Source organism: Lolium perenne, chromosome 4, assembly GCF_019359855.2.
Source record: "Lolium perenne isolate Kyuss_39 chromosome 4, Kyuss_2.0, whole genome shotgun sequence".
NCBI classification, from domain to species: Eukaryota; Viridiplantae; Streptophyta; class Magnoliopsida; order Poales; family Poaceae; genus Lolium; species Lolium perenne.
The window spans coordinates 18,513,913-18,533,128 of NC_067247.2; the positions used below are offsets into that span (position 1 = coordinate 18,513,913).

The window sequence follows — 19,216 nt, forward strand, 5'->3', positions numbered from 1 at the left end:
ATTAGAGTAGTGAAGTTATTCTCAACCAAGCAAAGCAAGATAGCACCCCTCATGAATTAGAGCTAGTGCTAATGAAATAAAACTTGACTACTCTAGATGGGAACAATGTGAATTGAAATGAATTTGAAACCTTGGAGTGATGATGCATTCCATTGAATGATTTTTGAAAGTGAATATGACCAAGAGAAGATAGTGATTTTTTGATAAACATGATATTGGTTTGAATGCGATACCTTTCCAATTAGTAAGTACCCCCACAATACCTGATTATGGGTAGGGCTTAACTGGAAGTTTATGCATCTTAGTATGGGTTCCCTCTGAACACACGTCATAGGGGTTACGCTTGAGGCTGCCTCCGTTGTTGAAAGATGATGTGAAATTGAGGTGAACTGTACAGCCAAGCCCTGTGCAGTTCCCAGGTTGACAGTTGGTCTTCACTGGGAGGCCAAGCTCATGGGGAGAGGTGCTCATACTAGGGTTTGTAAGTGAAAGGTTATGGTTGATGATCCGCGTACTGTGTTACGATGATTCGGGGTAATCCCGATGGATGAATTCAAATGTTGTGGCACAAGTGTGCAACCTCTGCAGAGTGTAAATCTATTCGAATAGCCGCGTCCACGGTTACGGACGGTTGGAAAGGCCATACAGTTTCCGATGTCATATCTTTGAAAATGATGTTAAAATAAGATGGTGAAATGACTTGTGGTGAATTGAATTGAAATCACCACTTGAATGGTGGGAATGACACTAATGTTCCCACTTGAGTTAGTTAGCACTTGAATAAGCTTTTTCTCAAATACTTGTGAACTAAAATTGGCTGTATGCAAATAAACTAGAGCTTAGCAAACCATACTAGAGATTGTCTAGCACTTACATTAGTATTAGTTTGCGAGTACTTGAAGTACTCACGGCTTTGTTCCTGGCTATTCAAATGGCCAGAGTATGAAGATGAACAAGGAGATGACCAGCAGGACGCGTACGACAACTAGGAGTCTTCCGACGTCAAGCGTTGGCATGTGGACTAAAGAGTCCTTGTATCTTACGCTTCCGCTATGAACTTGTGTTTGTTCGTTGATCAATAGATCAACTATTCGTGTAATATGGATCATGTGATTCCAATTTGTAAGACCTTATGGTTTGTAATGAATGATGACTGTGATACTTAACTATTATGCCTCGCAACAACAATATTCCTGGGATTGCGATGTATGCCATAATAGGCATCCGGACTTAAAAATCCGGGTGTTGACAACTAGTTCGGCAAAGAGATAGTGAAATACAGGTGGTATGAATATGTATGAGCAGTAGTAACGGCGCCAGAAAAGTGCTTTGCTGCCCAGGACTGGCGTGTAGTTGATGGTGGTAATATTGCATGCAGTACAAATACAGTAGAACAGTAAACAAGCAGCGATAGCAGTATTTAGGAACAAGGCCTAGGGATCATACTTTCACTAGTGGACACTCTCAACATTGATCACATAACAGAATAGATAAATGCTATACTCTACACTCTCTTGTTGGATGATGAACACCACTAATTGTGTAGGATTACACGAACCCTCAATGCCGGAGTTAACAAGCTCCACAATATTCGATATTCATATTTAAATAACCTTAGAGTGCATGATAGATCATTGCAATTACACCAAGTACTAACATAGCATGCACACTGTCACCATCACACTATGAAGGAGGCATAGATCACATCAATACTATCATAGCAATAATTAACTTCATAATCTACAAGAGATCATAATCATAACCTACGCCAAGTACTACACGATGCACACACTGTCACCATTACACCGTGCAGGAGGAATAGACTACTTTAATAACATCACTAGAGTAGCACATAGATGAATTGTGATACAAAACACATTGCAATCATAAAGGGATATAAATAAGCACTTCAATATGCTATTCATAACAGTGAATAAGTATTCTGTGAAATATAGCCTAAGAGACCCACACGGTGCACACACTGTCACCTTTACACACGTGGGACAAGGAGTCTCCGGAGATCACATAAGTAAAATTCACTTGACTAGCATAACGACATCTAGATTACAAGCATCATCATATGGATCTCAATCATGTAAGGGAGCTCATGAGATCATTGTATTGAAGTACATATGAGAGAGATTAACCACATAGCTACCGGTACAGCCCTTAGCCTCGATGGAGAACTACTCCCTCCTCATGGGAGACAACAGCGTTGATGAAGATGGCGGTGGTGTCGATGGAGGAGCCTTCCGGGGGCACTTTCCCGTCCCGGCGGCGTGCCGGAACAGAGACTTCTGTCCCCCAGATCTTGGCTTCGCGATGGCGGCGGCTCTGGAAGGTTTCTCGTACCGTGGCTTTTTTCGTGTCGAAGACTTAGGTCAGGGGCTTCTTATAGGCGAAGAGGCGGCGTCAGAAGGGGTCTGGGGCCACCAGACACTAGGGCGGCGCGCCCCCCCTGGGCCGCGCCGCCACCATGTGTGGGCCCCCTGTGGCCCCTCTCTGGCGGCTCTCGGGTGTTCTGGAAGCTTCATGCAATCCTAAGATGCTGGGCGTTGATTTCGTCCGATTCCGAGAATATTTCCTTACTAGGATTTCTGAAACCAAAAACAGCAGAAAACAGCAACTGGCCCTTCGGCATCTCGTCAATAGGTTAGTTCCGGAAAACGCATAAATATGACATAAAGTATGCATAAAACATGTAGATATCATCAATAATGTGGCATGGAACATAAGAAATTATCGATACGTCGGAGACGTATCAGTTACTAAGAGCAAGCCAATCGTTGATGGTTACGAAAAGCAACGCTCGTAGGTCAAATTCCTCTTCTTTGTGCTCATCCCACACACGTACACCAGGTCTGCCCCACAACTGTAAAAGTTCATCAACTAATGGCCTTAGGTACACATCGATGTCGTTGCCGGGTTGCTTCCACTACAAGAAGAACCATCCTACAACAACACATGCTTTGCAACTTGTTTCGTATACGTTGTAAGAATTTATCTTAGATACACATGTATGCATTGCAAACTGTATTTGTTGTCTGGTATGTAGACTAGACGGAAAATTGGTACACCGCGGTTTGCCTGCGCATTAGAATATGTTTGGCGCTAAGTATATGGATATGGGCGGGCAATTTTTTTGGGGGGAAGTTGGAACGTGAGAGGGCCTTTATACACAGCCAGTTTTTCCTCTACCGATCTATTCATCCGCCGTAGTCTTCTTCTCTCCTCATCTCTTATCCTGATGCATGATCGTTTTCTAGTTCCGCCGCCGCTCCAATCTCTGGTTAGCGACTAATCCCGCAGCTGAAGCTCCTGGATCCTACCTCCTCCCTGCTTTGCCTCTCCGTTCCTACGGTCCTACCAACATCCTGAGATATATCCGGAGCAAACCCTAGATCGTTGACCATCATGGGCGATCTACAAGGTGCGGCGGTGAGTTTGAGAACTAAGGGCATGGCGGAGGTCAAGCAGTCTAGGGTGCGATTTCTTCTATCCCTTATATTAGTTTCTTCTTTCCTTTTCCCTTGGCTTGATCTGTTTACAATTTTTCCTAATTTTTTTGTGCAACCTTGCTGCATCACCTGACATGGTCGCTCATCAGCTGCAGTAGGCCTTCGATGTTTCCTGATGCCTAGGGTTTCACCGCCATGCTCCCGCTGATCACAGAAGTCTTTGTCGACCTACAGATCTCGGACCGTCCTCTTTGTAATGTATTTTTTATCTTCAATTTACTTCTTTCAGTTTTGGATCTGATTCTTTTTGTGCAAGAAGTCTGATTGTCTGTCTATCATTGTTAATTCTAGAAGATCATGTGCATCCTCTAAGTGTTGCTTTGATCCATTATGTTTTAATTTTTTGCTGTTGGGAATCAGGATTTTCAAGTGAAGCTGATCATCACAAAATAGTCCAGTCCGGACCTCTTATGGTATCTCGTGGATACCTGAAACCATAATCAATATTGCAGAACGATCAGTAGGTCAGCACTATTATGGATCTTTGATATCATTGATTAGCCTCGGTCTCACATGTGTAATACTGAATGATTATGCCCCACATGCATGATTCACTCATCATACTGCCCTAATTTTCGTATATATTCTGTACTTTTCGATTTTCTATCCATTCACACAATCTGAAGTTGTATTTTACTTCAGGAAAGTTGTGTTCCCTTATGATGTTTGTGTCCGTGAAACTGTTTTTGTTTCAGTAATTTGGCATTCTTGGCAAGGTGATACTGTTGCTGTTCTTCGAAGTGCTCAAAGTTCTGAATTTTGAATCTTTTAATTCTTCAGTTAAACCTTGGAATAAAACACATACATACCAAGTACCTAGCTAAACCTATTTCTTAGATGTAATAGTTTCATACAGTGCCATATTCTTATATTTATGTACACCATAGTCTGGTTTGTTATTCAGAAATGAAGGATGGAAATAGTTATTGCATTCATGTTCTGATAAACCGCGGCAGAATTAAATAAATGTGTAGCTGACATGCAAGAATATCATAACCTGCTTCATTTTCCTTGGATTTATATGTATCCTAGTTTTGACATCTCACAAATTATCAGCATGGATAATATTACCTAGTCTTGACCTCTCGCATTTGACCTTAGGCTCATGCAATTATTTTACTTTCAACTTCAGGTATATGCTTTTTTGTTAAGAAGGCAGAGATCAAGTACGCTGTTTTCCAACCGTCATTGATCTGTACCAGGGAACAAACAACTGGCAGGAAGCTAATTTTCATTGATGTAGGTGCAGTTAATTGAACGGATAGCATTTTTTTTTTTGCCTCCTGCTGATTGCCTGCAAGTTTGTTTAGTAAATAAAGTGATTCTTACGTGGTACTTGAAATGGCTACCAGCAGGGTCTTATTATTGTTAAATATGTGGTCTCTATATTCAGTTTATATCTTGGAAAGAAGTATTTTGATCGGTGCTTTGCATGGTGAAGATATCCCCTGTTTCAGATACATGTTTTTTGATATTTTCTCATGGTGAGTAGTAGAGCAACTACGTAGTATAATTTACTACTATACCACTCCAACTGTTCTCTCCATATTGATTATGAAATTGAACTTTGTTTTGTAGGACCAGAAGGTCAAAAGGAAGATAACAAGGAATACTACATTATCCTGATATCTGCTCAGTATATTAGAAGATATGATATTAGAAGGAACATATGTAGGATTAGCTAGAGTATCATATTTTGAAGAAAGATTGCAAGTCATGTGCTATTAAGATATTTTTCATGTATGAGATGGTGATTCCAATAATAAAAATTAAATATTTCTTTCTTTTCTTTCTGCGACCTATTAATATGTTTCTCTTCACGAATGTCTTGAAAGCACAGCATGGACCCAATTCTCGATAATTATGGAAAATAATAGTATGAATGTTAAATGTGGACCACCACTTGCAAGAGCTACAAATATTTAATTAGTAAAATTAATATTATGCATGAATTCAATTGGGCAGTGTAAGCACCAACGTATGTAAGTGTATCCCACCCTTAATTCTACTAGCAAACGAAGGCGCGGCGGCACGCCGCGCCAGAGTCTGATAATTACGTTGCAATGATTTATCGAGGTGATGATGGTAGATTGACTGATATTATTAGTCCCTTGGGGTACGTGATTGTTTGCGTGTCGGGCTGTGGTGTGTTGCATGGAGTTTTGTTTTTGTTTGAGTGGTGGTAGCGAGCTGATCTTGGCAGGCTGGGAGGTCTTTTGATAACGCAAGGCGTGCTTGATTCGGTGCTGACCATCTGAAGACCTATCTACTCGTTTGCAAACGGAATCTATATATTGCATCTCTGATATCAAAGAGGTTACATTTCACTATTATTACAATCCTGATAGTTTTATGTATGAATAGATGACTATTATTAGAGATGACTATTATTAGAGAAAGATGACTGCACCATGTCATATGCTAGATATTGTTATTAAATGAGATTAAACAAAAAATCTCACTACAATATTGAACAAGGGCAACCTAATATCACTTTTTCCTTCTATGCATCTATTATTATGCACTCTTAGAATGCAGAACAGAGAACCAAAAAACCTATATATTAATTTTGAGAAGCCTCTGAATTGGAAGTACATGATGATAGGTTTATAGCAAGTCCGCAAAACTTTTTAATATCTAGATCACACTGGGTAGAGAGCCACATCACAACACTGTATGCTATCTAAATCACAATGGATAGAGAAGCACAGGTATCACTCGCATATGAACTGAAATGTTTACTTTTATTCAGGCTATTCATATAGCCCCTCAAGCCATTGTCCTAGAACAGGCATCCATTTCTAATGAGGTGTCCCTCTTTTCGGTAGACCATTACACATGTTTCTTCTTTATATCATTTCTACACTGTACACCTTTATCTTTTGTACATACCATGCTTCTATTTTTCTCACCTAATATTTTAAAATTCCACTTTCCAATGTCATTTTGTACAACAACTATTGCCAGTTCTCAAATTCATTTATATTTTTACATAATCCATTTGAAATAAAAGTAACGTTTTTCACCATCTGTGCATGAACTGAAACATTTTATTACTAAAACTGTAATCTATCTTCTATTCTGTCTTTTGAAAGATTTGTAACTCAAATACCAACAAACTCATGATTTATTGTAGAATAATCATTTATTCTATATCTAATTTAGGCTGCAGGATGAACATATAAATTAATTGAACTTCTTCCATTCATATACTTCGAGCCAATTCTTCTATGTAAGATTCAAAAACAAGTATCTGACCATTTTGCACGGAAAATATATTTCCACTTTCCATCATAAATAATAACTTGAAGGGATAACTACAAAGCAAAGCCCAATGGTCAAATACACATGTGTTGTTGGTGCTGGCCTGCCGGGGGTCTGAACCTGGAACAGGAAAAATGCTTGCGTATCAAAACAAGAAATATGAAGAAATAGCATTCTAGAAATTCGAAAGATACACTAAACGGAGGAGCATATCAGGGCAAAATATATGAACTAAAATCACCATCACTCTTATGTTTATCCACGAAGATCTGTAACTCTCTCAAACATGAAAGAAGTAGCAGCAAGAACATATCAGGCAGCTCTGTGGTGGTTAGATATCTCAAGGAAGAATCCTAGCAAAAGCAACAACCACCGTCCTACTCCGATTGCCCCCCTCCATTGCCGCTTCTAGGAGCAGGAGAAAGTGTAGTTGGCTTGGACTCCTGTAGCAAGAACAGCCTGGCTAGCAGAGGATTAACAGATATTTCTATCTACAATTTTCTTCTGCTAAGTTTCTTTTTGGGGACACACTCAGACACATCACATTAATAATTCAGAAAAATTGCATTAAATTGACAATCACATGTGCTTACTGCTCGGTCTATGTCTCAATCAAACTCCAAGCTAACAGAAATAGTATAATTGCAAAAACTGAATTAAACTCCATGGTATCAGCCAAAACAAAGAGCACAAGTAAAGTTTGCAATAATTAAGTTGCCTAAACAAAAGTTCACAGAGACATACTGTCAATTAATATGCAGCATTACGCTTAATCCATTTCATATCCTCTTTCAATATAGTTACATATTCATTGTCCTTCACCAACTATGTCAGATTTTCCTCAATTATTTGGTTTTTCTCTTCAACTTTGACTTCCTCCATCTGCAGCACAGAATAAATTACTTTAAACAGAACAGTATGAATTGTAAGTGGCAATTTCTATTTGGTAATCAGTAAAAAAATCTCAACTCGCCCTGCTAAATAAAATCTAACAGTTTAAAAGAGAACTTAATGCAAAGGCAGGCAAGATTTTGATGCATTAATTCCAGCAGGAAATATTCACCTTTTGAGAACTAAAAGAGGAAGCAAAGACTGACAAAAAATTAAAGCGATCCTGTGAGGACATGGCCAATATTTTCTAGGTATATAAATACTAATTTTCTCTTACTGTATTGTTCAGTATTTATCTCAACATATAATATGTATAGAGATATGGTAATAGATATTCTAATGTATGTGCAAATCTCGATGGTATACTCTGCAGGAGATGCACTGCTTATATTCTGTTGCCTTCTTGGGAGCACATTCAATCTTCGGAGGCTTCCGGATCTTTCGATCGCCGTGGGCGGCGGCTGCTGAAGGTACTGCTCACTTGTTTAGCAATTCTAGAAAACAACAAAAGGATGTTTGTTTAAGGGAATGGAGACACATACCATGCCTCAAGATAGAGATTAACCTGCCTGCAAATAGTTTGGTATAGTACAAACCTCTATGACAACAACGACAACAGAAACCTGATATGCAAAAGAAGCAAAGTAGATCTCTCAACAGGCATACAGTAGATGGGTTGAGTGTTTTACCCCTGAGCTTCTTGTTGATCTCTAAAGCTCTAAAATACTGAATTTTCCGTGTCAAAAATGCAATAAAGATGGTGGAAAAAATTCTCCCACAGTCCGAAATATCACATTATAAAATATGCGAGCAAACGGTGGATTTAATTTCAATGTGACCCAGGACATGAACCAACAGGCAAACACATAAAAACAAATTGGCCAGTCTTAACCGGCAATGGTCACCGTCTAACTAAGTTACTTTTGTTTGTGAATTATAACTTAAACATCTGTATCCAGACCAAGATGAACTATCCATAACACTTGCTTTGCTCCAGAAGAATATATATTTAAACCAGTCATGCACCATTATAAGTGATTTTGTCTGAACATTCCAAGCAGAAGGCAGTTTCCTTGGTATTAATTTAAGCAACAACTTGAGTACTAATTCTTATCACAGGAAGCTCTGCACGTCCACGCTGGCTCCCGGTGCCACGCGCCAGTGGTGTCGTTTGCCGAGGCGATTGCGATGTACTCCTCAGCAATCAGGCATGGGGCTTTCCTAACCTAGACCGTGGATTCTTGAATTGAATGAACTGAAAAAATAAAGACTGAGAAATTAAAAAGATGAGTGGAGGGGAGCATCATCCATAGCAACATACAGAGGTGGTGAGCGGCCGATGGCAGCGTCTGCAACAGACAGGCGCGAGGGAAGAACCTCTCGCCTTGGCCATGTCCACCTCCGCTGCAACCAGTGACGGGCCATCGCCGAGGATAGACCTTTTCCTGCACAGATTAGCACGGGTCATGATGGCCACCTGTCCAACCTCTCGACGTGCTGACACGACGCCGCCCACCTGCCACAGCCACCGCCTCAGGGGCAGGACAACTTATGATGAGGAAGTGTGGCAGAGAAGCCAGAGCAGGGGCGCGGCGGGAAGGCATTCGGAGTAGTACCCGACTCAGGCCACGACCGTCGGTAAGGGGGGAGCTCGGCCAGGGGGGGGGGGGGAGGATTGCAGGGTGGAGCTCCGGTGGGGATGACCTCCTCGTCACATCCGAAAATGCCCTGTTCTCCAAAAAACAAATCCCCAAATTTACAGGGAAAACACGAACAGAAAAAGAAAAGCCTTGTAAGAAAGAGAAATCTAACTGCGCGTCGCGGCCATCTCCATCCTCGTCGGCCACTCTACTCTCATTGTCTGGCGTGGTCAATGCGTCCGTATGCGTCCTCACTGCACCTGCTGTTCGATGAGAGAGAGAGGATGCCACAGAGAGAAAACCGAGAGGAAGAGGGAGCAGTCAGGCAGCATACCTGCTCCTCGACGCGCCTCATGCCGCCTGCAAGGCTCCCGTGCGCCGAGGCCGCTGAGACCTTGACTTTCTCTGGCGACAGCACTGACTTGAGCATCTTCACTGTTGTGGCGTCGCGGAGGCGGACAGCGAAGGCGAAGCCCCGGTCTCCAACTCGGGATGCAGAATGCAGTACCGATGTCCTCCTGCGTGCCGCCAGCCGAGCCGGGAGGAAGAGACGGCCTCCACCGTCATCAGCAGCATGGAGATTGCGGTTGATGAAATTGCGCCAGGCTGAACCATGGAACCCTCTAATGGACGTGTAAAGTCCAAAACGGAATAGCATATAGTAGACTTGATTCGGAGCAGAGTTACTGAAAACATATTTACCAGGCAGCTGCTTGCAAATTGCAATACTGCAGTTCACTTTCCCATCCACCCCATGCTTGAAGAACCTACTGAACAACTATAGCAAAACATTATTATAACCTACATTCTCTTGATACTACATGGCATTGCTTAGTACAGTATCCAAGTGTAATTCGACCCACTTAAAGGATATCAGCAACCAACGTGTACTCAACGTAAAAAGGAGCATACCTGCCATGTGACCAAGCATGATAATCCGTAGCAACCATATCAGGTCTTCGTTGTTAATTCATGTCGAACATTTGCAACATCTGATCCTAATTCATCAGCAAGCCATCTCTTGTGAATTGTGATGCCTGAGGAGAAAAGATCATTTGTGAAAGGGTGCTTGTGATTTCCCCACAAAGAAAAATGAAAAATGCGCTTTAATTATGAAATGATAAATAAATAAATAAATGCTAGTAGCTCATGCAGAACTCCACAGCCACCAAATGTGGCATTCGTTTCATGTAAATCATCAAAAGTAATATAAGTTAATTAATGGGAATCTGCAGACTTTGTAAAAAAATTGCAATGCAATCAGCTATTTGGTACACAATATTTATTTCTGCAGCAAATCTGCATCTAGTGCCTGTAGGACATGTGAAATACCATCCGTATCAAGCAAAAAAGAACTCACGAATTTTTTCCCATTGAGAGAACTGATTTGCATTAAAAGAAAATGCAAGACAGTTCCTACAAATATGTGGCTAACTATACAGACTGAACCTTCCAAAATCGATCTCAAACTACAACTCAATCACGTATATCTCATACACTGAACCGGAAACAGTACAACTGACTTAAATAACTGAACAGAAAGGCAGGATCTTTTCCCTAAATTTGGTTCCATGGTTTACTTGTAAACAAGGTTATGATGTCGGTAGTTGGATCTCCCTCAACATCACGCTCCCCCAACACACTAATTCGAGAGCTTCATCTATAATAAGTCAGCATCAATGTCATAGTTGAAGAAATCACCATGAAACAATCAAAGATCCAATCCCACAACACCCAAATAGAATAACGTCAAAGTGGTGTTGGCTTTCAGCCCAGCAAAAATATGGAGAGAATGAGATAATAGGGATGAAATTCTTGCCGTGTAGTTGCTGGGAAGGGGAATGGTTCACCTGAAACCTGGAGTTCCCGCGCCAGGACTCGCTGCCACAAACCTGGATTCACCTGAAGCTCCTGCGATGGACGACCGCGGGCTCGCATCTGCAGCAACTCTAGAGCACCATTGAGCGACCGCCAGCGGACCAGTCGTCGGGGCCGGGACCGGGGCCGCTTCCAGCTGAGGAGCTACATCGGAGCTCCTCGTCGACGGCTGCGACACCGAGCCACACCACGACCGCGGAAGAGCTCGGCCAGGGGATCTCACGGCAGGGAAGAACTCGACAACCGCCGCTCAATGTCGCTCTCCAACTCATCGATCCTTTCGGCGTCGAAGCTCCATCAGCCAATAATCTGGAACGTGCTCCACTTGAATCCGGGGCGCCCCTGGCCGTGCCGCCCCGAGCTGCGCCGCGCCTCGCCCGCCCCTGGCCTGGCCGCAGTCGCCCCTGGCAGCCCCGCGCCCGCCCCTGGCCGCGCCGCCCTGAGCCGCGCCGCGCCCGCCCCTGGCCGCGCCACGCCTGGCCGCGCCCGCCCCGGCCGGCGCGCTCGGCCGCGCTTGCTCCTCGCCGCGCTGCGCCCCTCGCCGCCCCGCCTAGCGCAGGCCGCTGCGCTCGGCCGCGTGCCCGCCTGCGTGAACGCGATGCGCGGTCGACCTCGCCGCGCTGCACGCCCGGCCGCGCCGCCCTCGCCCTGCCATCGTTGGCCTTGCGCTCAGCTGGCCCGTGGCGGATGAAGAAGATAAGGAGGAGAACTAAAACAGACCACGTGTGGGGACATGGGCACCCTCGCCGCTTTGACCATCCGGCAAAGTTACAGAACAGAACTGGCCTACCACCGTTTAAGACTATTGCAGCTATGGCCACACCAAAAATGCTCCAAAGCAGGAGAAAAGAACTCCCAAAATTTCAAGACGGCCCCGAAATAGCACACAAGAAAACCACTACGGGAATTAACTGCAAAAGAGTTGACGTGTCAGAACGCAGTAAATCCAGAAAAAAATTCAAAATTCTAGCAAAAATCGAAGTTGATTGCAACATGCCTATATGTGTTGCATTGTACGCTTGCAACGGCCAAAAATGCAACGCATTATTATCCGTTGGTAGAGTCGCTAGCAACGCCTATATTGGCATTTAGATACAGATAAATGCGTTGTTGTAGGAGGGGTCCTGTTGTAGTGTTCGGACCTTGGATGAGCACTGGCATCATAATGAACTTCCGCTTCATGCACAACCAAGGAGGAAGGTTGTAGATGCATAGAGTCACGGGCCAGGTGCTATGGCTGGAGCTCTGCTCGCCAAAAGGACTCATGCCATCTGTACTTAGACCAAATCTTATGTTCCTTGCGTCAGCTGCAAAATCTTAAACTCTCTGTCGATCTTTCTCCATTGCGTTCCATCTGCGGGGTTTCTCAACTCCCCGTCCGACTTACGGTGCTCTTTGTGCCATCGCAACAACTTGGCATGCTCTTTGTTCCTGAACAGACGTTTCAACCGTGGTATTATAGGAGCATACCACATCACCTTGGCGGGAACCCTCTTCCTGGGTTTCTCGCCCTCAACATCATCACCAGGGTCATCGCCTCTGATCTTATAACGCAATGCAGTGCATACCGGGCATTCATACAAATTCTCGTATTCACCGCGGTAGAGGATGCAGTCGTTAATGCATGCATGTATCTTCGAAACCTCTAAACCTAGAGGGCAGACAACCTTCTTTGCTTCGTATGTACTGGTGGGCAACTCGTTATTCTTTGGAAACATATTCTTCATCATTTTCAGCAAATTTTCAAATCCCGAGTGAGATAGACCTTCATGTGCCTTCCATTTCAGCAAATCCAGTGTGCAGCCCAGCTTTTTCACACCATTATCGCATCCTGGGTACAGCGACTTTTTGTGATCCTCTAATATGCGATCCAAATTCTTCCTCTCCTTTTCAGTTTCGCAGCCTCTCCGTGCATCAACAATGGTCCGACCAAGATCATCAGCGGGCTCATCACGTGCCCCTTCTTCACCTTCCCCTTCACCTTCCCCACCTTCAGCATCCTCCATGAAAGTATCACCGAAATGATCAAGATAGTTGTCATTGATGAAATCATCCCCTTCTTCATCTTCTTCCATTATAACCCCTCTTTCTCCATGTTTGGTCCAACAATTATAGCTTGGCATGAAACCCTGCCGAAGCAGGTGCATGTGAACGTCTCTTGAGGAAGAGTAACCCTTCTGATTCTTACAGGCAACACATGGACAGATAACAAAACCCCCCTGCTTGTTCACATTAGCCACTACGAGGAAATCTTTCAAACCCATAATGAACTCGCCGGAGAGTCGGTTACCGTACATCCATTGCCGATTCATCTTCATTATTATAATATAAAATATATAATTAACCATCATGCATTTGTTAAACTAACTAGCTACAAACAATAGAAATTAAACAATGAACTACACACATGCATATTTTATCAATGACACATGAAAGGTTCAAGTTGCTAACCGCGATCGAGGAGGAAAAAATAAATGAGGAAGCTCAAGTGTGGCTTCGACACTTCATATCATGTTTGTTTCATGCTCTTGGGGCATTTCATCAAACACCTTGTGTGCATAAGAGGAACCAAAAGCAAACCTAACACCCCCTTGTGAAGTTTGTGAAGAGAAGTGGCATCAAATGGCTAAGTGCAGTGAGCTGAGGTCCTTTTATAGGGATGGGCCTTTAGTCGCGGTTGGCCTGGCCAACCGCGACTAAAGCTCCCCCCGTCCACCAGCTGGCCACCGAGCGCGCTGGGCCCAGGTCTTTAGTCGCGGTTCGCCTCCCGAACCGCGACTAAAGACCCCATTAGTCGCGGTTCCTATATTTTGGCGACTAATGGGGCTGGACGGAAGCCTCTTTTTCTACTAGTGTTGTATTAGGTATCCATAGTTAATCGGGCTACAGGAAAAAAATTCAAAAGTTACATGTTACATCCATGGCCCATGATTCTTATGCTAGTGGCTAGGTTACAACACATACATCCCTACATGGTTGCACCCAGCTTAGCTTGAGTCTTTTTAATGGTCACGGATTAATCTGAATTTGCCTGGAGTGGTACCTGTTTCAGAAACCCCTCCTTGCCGTACAATTGCAGCCCAATCTTATCATCCCGATTTATTCTTCTGAGCGTCTGTCATCATTCTCTTTGTACATTCTTCTCCCACTGGCATGCCCCAATACGGTCTTTGATGTGCAACCTCTCAGTCAGCCGCTTCATCAAGTCACGGGAGTTACCTGTCTTGGACCATCGCATGCCAATCTTCTTGTCCGTCTTTCTAGGAAACTCATCCCATCATCATCAATTAGTTCTGACAAAATGGGAAAACAAAAAGGCCCAATGTTTTCAATCCAAATAATGCAAGGAAGAACAACCAAACTTCATCTTTACTCAAATGCTAGCCAAAGATAACAAGGCCACCAAATGAAGATATATAGTGTCGGTGGCAATATCCTGACAAGTAAACGGAAGATATTACTAAACAACATACCTACTTCCATTTTCCATGGGATGTAGGTGAAATAAGATTAGCAATACGAAAAACAACCTACCAGCTCAACAGAGAATAACCCTCACACATTCCCCGGTTCCATTGCCTCCCTGAAGGTAGAAGATACAAACATCCAATATAATAAATGGTGAGCTCAATGCAGCAAGGCAACTGTCCTTCTGATCTATATATAGCACATATAGATTTGTGTCACTTGAAAAAGTAGTGGTTGAAAATGTTGAATCTCTTACCATTACAATTTTTCAACCTCGTCATTTTCGTGGTACAACTCCACACCATGTGACAACTAACTACCCCTAAAATATTTTCTCAGAACCCTGAGGAAAACAGTTAGCTACGTGATCAGTCAAATGAGATGGCATATAAGATTTATAGTGAACTTCCAAATTGTGTAGCCACAAAACTGAAAGATCCATAGAGAGAGAATGTTAATCACATTAAAAAGAACGTACCCAGTGCTGAGAGCTCCCGCAATGTGCGGGGTCTGGGGAAGGTGTTAGTGGCAAGCCTTACCCTCACAAAGTGCAATGTGACGAGACCGCGTCTCGAACCTTGGACCTCTCGGTCACAGGTGGTGAGGCTCTACCGCTGCACCAAGCCCGCCCTTCAATGTTAAATATTTCAAGTTGTGAACCTCCCATAGAAACAAGATACGAAAACAGATTGTGATCCAAATTCTTCCTCTCCTTTTCAGTTTCGCAGCCTCTCCGTGCATCAGCAATGGTCCGACCAAGATCATCAGCGGGCTCATCACGTGCCTCTTCTTCACCTTCCCCTTCACCTTCCCCTTCACCTTCCCCACCTTCAGCATCCTCCATGAAAGTATCACCGGAATGATCAAGATAGTTGTCATTGATGAAATCATCCCCTTCTTCATCTTCTTCCATTATAACCCCTCTTTCTCCATGCTTGGTCCAACAATTATAGCTTGGCATGAAACCCTGCCGAAGCAGGTGCATGTGAACGTCTCTTGAGGAAGAGTAACCCTTCTGATTCTTATAGGCAACACATGGACAGATAACAAAACCCCCTGCTTGTTCGTATTAGCCACTATGAGGAAATCTTTCAAACCCGTAATGAACTCGTCGGAGAATCGGTTACCGTACATCCATTGCCGATTCATCTGCATTATTATAATATAAAATATATAATTAACCATCATGCATTTGTTAAACTAACTAGCTACAAACAATAGAAATTAAACAATGAACTACACACATGCATATTTTATCAATGACACATGAAAGGTTCAAGTTGCTAACCACGATCGAGGAGGAAAAAATAAATGAGGAAGCTCAAGTGTGGCTTCGACACTTCATATCATGTTTGTTTCATGCTCTTGGGGCATTTCATCAAACACCTTGTGTACATAAGAGGAACCAAAAGCAAACCTAACACCCCCTTGTGAAGTTTGTGAAGAGAAGTGGCACCAAATGGCTAAATGCAGTGAGCTGAGGTCCTTTTATAGGGATGAGCCTTTAGTCGCGGTTGGCCTGGCCAACCGCGACTAAAGCTCCCCCCGTCCACCAGCTGGCCACTGAGCGCGCTGGGCCCAGGTCTTTATTCGCGGTTCGCCTCCCGAACCGCGACTAAAGACCCCATTAGTCGCGGTTCCTATATTTTGGCGACTAATGGGGCTGGACGGAAGCCTCTTTTTCTACTAGTGTTGTATTAGGTATCCATAGTTAATCGGGCTACAGGAAAAAAAATCAAAAGTTACATGTTACATCCACGGCCCATGAAGAAGCTTGCATTTGCAAGAAATTAAGTGGGAGCACGGAGACATATTTATAATACTTTATGTGGATGACATATCATTGATTATAGATAATGTAATCATGCACTTGATATAATTAGAAGGTTTCATTGAAAATCAACTTCAATGAAAAGATATGGACTAAAACATATTTAGCGTCAAGATCTATGAAGAAAGATTGAAACGCATAATAAGTTTAAGTCAAAGTACATAGAATGAATATTGAAGTAGTTCAATATGAAAATGAGAAGAATGTGTTCTTTTTCCATGTGGAGGTTTACACAAGACTTGAGTGTATTTGACACTCAATGAGTAAAAACACATGAGTTAATTTAGGACACGAATAATATGTAAACAATTAGATGTCCTATGCTCTAAAAGTGTTACAAGCATATATCAGAATGATTCATAAGATGATCATTGGACATTACTAAAAATACCCCTGAGTGCTTTGTCAGAGCCATAAATTTGTAGTTTTATATGGGGTAATAACAAAAAAATCGTTGTAAGGTGTTACACCGATATTAGTTTGGTCACATATAAAATAAATTTCAATCTCAATTAGGCTAAATGTTTTAATTAAAAGGTATTACAATGGGCTAGAAAGAATCTATGCTAGATTTAGATGAGTTCTAAATATTGTGACGGATTCTACAAACGAAGGCAGAGCATCTCATTGTTTTGACAATGACCGAGGGTGTTTGAGTCGAGGAGTTCTTTGAGAACTTGGTGTAGTTCCGGTAGTGTCAGAACTATGAAACTATATTGTATGTGAAAATATGGGTAACATATTCCAGACCACGGAATTAAGGTTCCACTAGAAGACCAAACATATACGATTGATGCCGACTCATTTTAAAAGCTGAGTAATGCGTAGAGACGCAAATGAATTTAAAAATACATACATTTCTGAGTACGTATGTCAGATTCGTTGACTGAAACCTCTCCCATAGGCAAACATGGTAAGCACCAGAAGGCCAAGGTGTTATATCTTTACAAATGTAAACTAGATTATTGACTCTAGTGCAAGTGGGAGACTGTTGGAGATATGCCCAAGAGGCAATAAAAGTTTTCATGATAAATGTTTACATCTCGTCCTATAATTGTATTAACCGAAAACATTAATACATGTGTGTTATGTAAACATAAAAGAGTACCTAGTAAGCCTCTTGTTAAACTAGTTTGTTGATTAATAGATGATCATAGTTTCATGATCATGAACATTGGATGCTATTAGTAACAAGGTCATATCATTAGGTGAATGGTGTGATGGACATACACCCGTAGTAAGCGTAGCATATGATCAAGTCATTTACTTTGTGCTTCAAGCTTTAATATGCATAGTAACTTAATCCTTCGACCATGAGATCATGTTAATTACCAACACCGGATGGATGCTTTGATGACACCAAACACTAATGCGTAAATTGATTGTTATAAAGGTGGCATTAAGTGTTCGGAAAGTATAGGGTTGAGTCACTTGTATCAATAGTGGGATTTGTCCATCCTAATGACGGATAGGTATACTCTGGGCCCTCTCGGTGGAATGACATCCAATTAGCTTGCAAGCATGTGAATGGTTCACAAGGGATATTATATCAATGTATGAGTAAAGAGTACTTATCAGTAACGAGGTTGAACTAGGTATGGAGATACCGACGATCAAACTTCGGATAAGTAAAATATCGCGAGACAAAGGGAATTGTTATTTTTTGTGAATGGTTCTTTCGATCACGAAGTCATCATTGAATATGTGGGAGCTATTATGGATCTCCAGGACCCGCTATTATTTTTGATCAGAGAGGAGTCTCGATCATGTCCGCATAGTTCTCGAACCGTAGGGTGACACACTTAAGGTTCGATGTCGTTTTAAGTAGATATGGAATATGGAATGGAGTTCGAATGTTGTTCGGAGTCTCGGATGGGATCCAGGACATCACGAGGAGTCCCGGAATGGTCCGGAGAATAAGATTCATATATAGGAAGTCACTTTCCAGTTTGAAAATGATCCAATGCATTTATGGAAGGCGCTAGAATGTTCTAGAACCTTCCGGGATAAATCACCATGGAAGGTGGAGTCCCGGATGGACTCCACTAACCCTAGGCCGACCAAAGGGGAAGGTGGAGTCCATGGTGGACTCCACCACCATGGCCGGCCATAGGGGAACGAAAGGGAGGAGTCCCACTTCCCCTAGGTTTCACCCATATGGAAGGTTTTGAGTTGGACTCTTATTCAGATTTTGGGCAAACCCTTGGGGGTTCCACCTATATAAAGAGAGGGAGAGGGAGAGGGCTGGCCACCTCTTGAGCCGCAACACCAAAGGGCACCCAAGGCCGGCGCCCAAGTGCCCCTCCTCTCTTCCAAACCCTAGCTACTCCCTCCTCCATCTTCTCCCGCGGTGCTTACGGTGAAGCGCTGCCGGAGATCTCCACCACCACTGTCACCACGCCGTCGTGCTGGCGGGATTCCGAGGAGGATCTACTACATCCGCTGCCAGCTGGAACGGGGAGAAGGACATCGTCAACAACACTGTACGTGTGACCGAGTGCGGAGGTGCTGCCCGATTGTGGCACCGTCAAGATCTTCTACGCGCTTTTGAAAGTGGCAAGTGATCGACTACATCCACCACGAGATTTATCTCGTTAACGTTTAGCGATCTTCGAGGGTATGTTGATCTTCACCTCGTTGCTACCATCTACTAGATTAGATCTTGGCTTGTTATTCATTCTCGCGGTAGGAAATTTTTTGTTTTCTATGCTACGAATCCCTACAAG

The 19,216-nt window shown here is 43.0% G+C and overlaps 1 long non-coding RNA gene across 6 annotated transcripts; it reads right to left on the reverse strand.

Moving 5' to 3' along the window:
- Window positions 1–6,692: 6,692 nt before the first annotated feature.
- On the reverse strand, window positions 6,693–11,582 carry LOC127323665 (uncharacterized). 6 transcript variants are annotated; one of them, XR_011742373.1, is made up of 3 exons: window positions 11,164–11,582; window positions 8,995–10,350; window positions 6,693–8,928 (listed from the first exon to the last, which is right to left on the reverse strand). It is a non-coding gene; the product is annotated as an uncharacterized lncRNA (long non-coding RNA). The 6 variants fall into 6 exon arrangements; XR_011742369.1 differs by having other exon boundaries at window positions 8,995–10,091; window positions 10,226–11,582; XR_011742370.1 differs by having other exon boundaries at window positions 8,995–9,118; window positions 9,290–11,582.
- Between the last annotated feature and the right edge of the window lie 7,634 nt (window positions 11,583–19,216).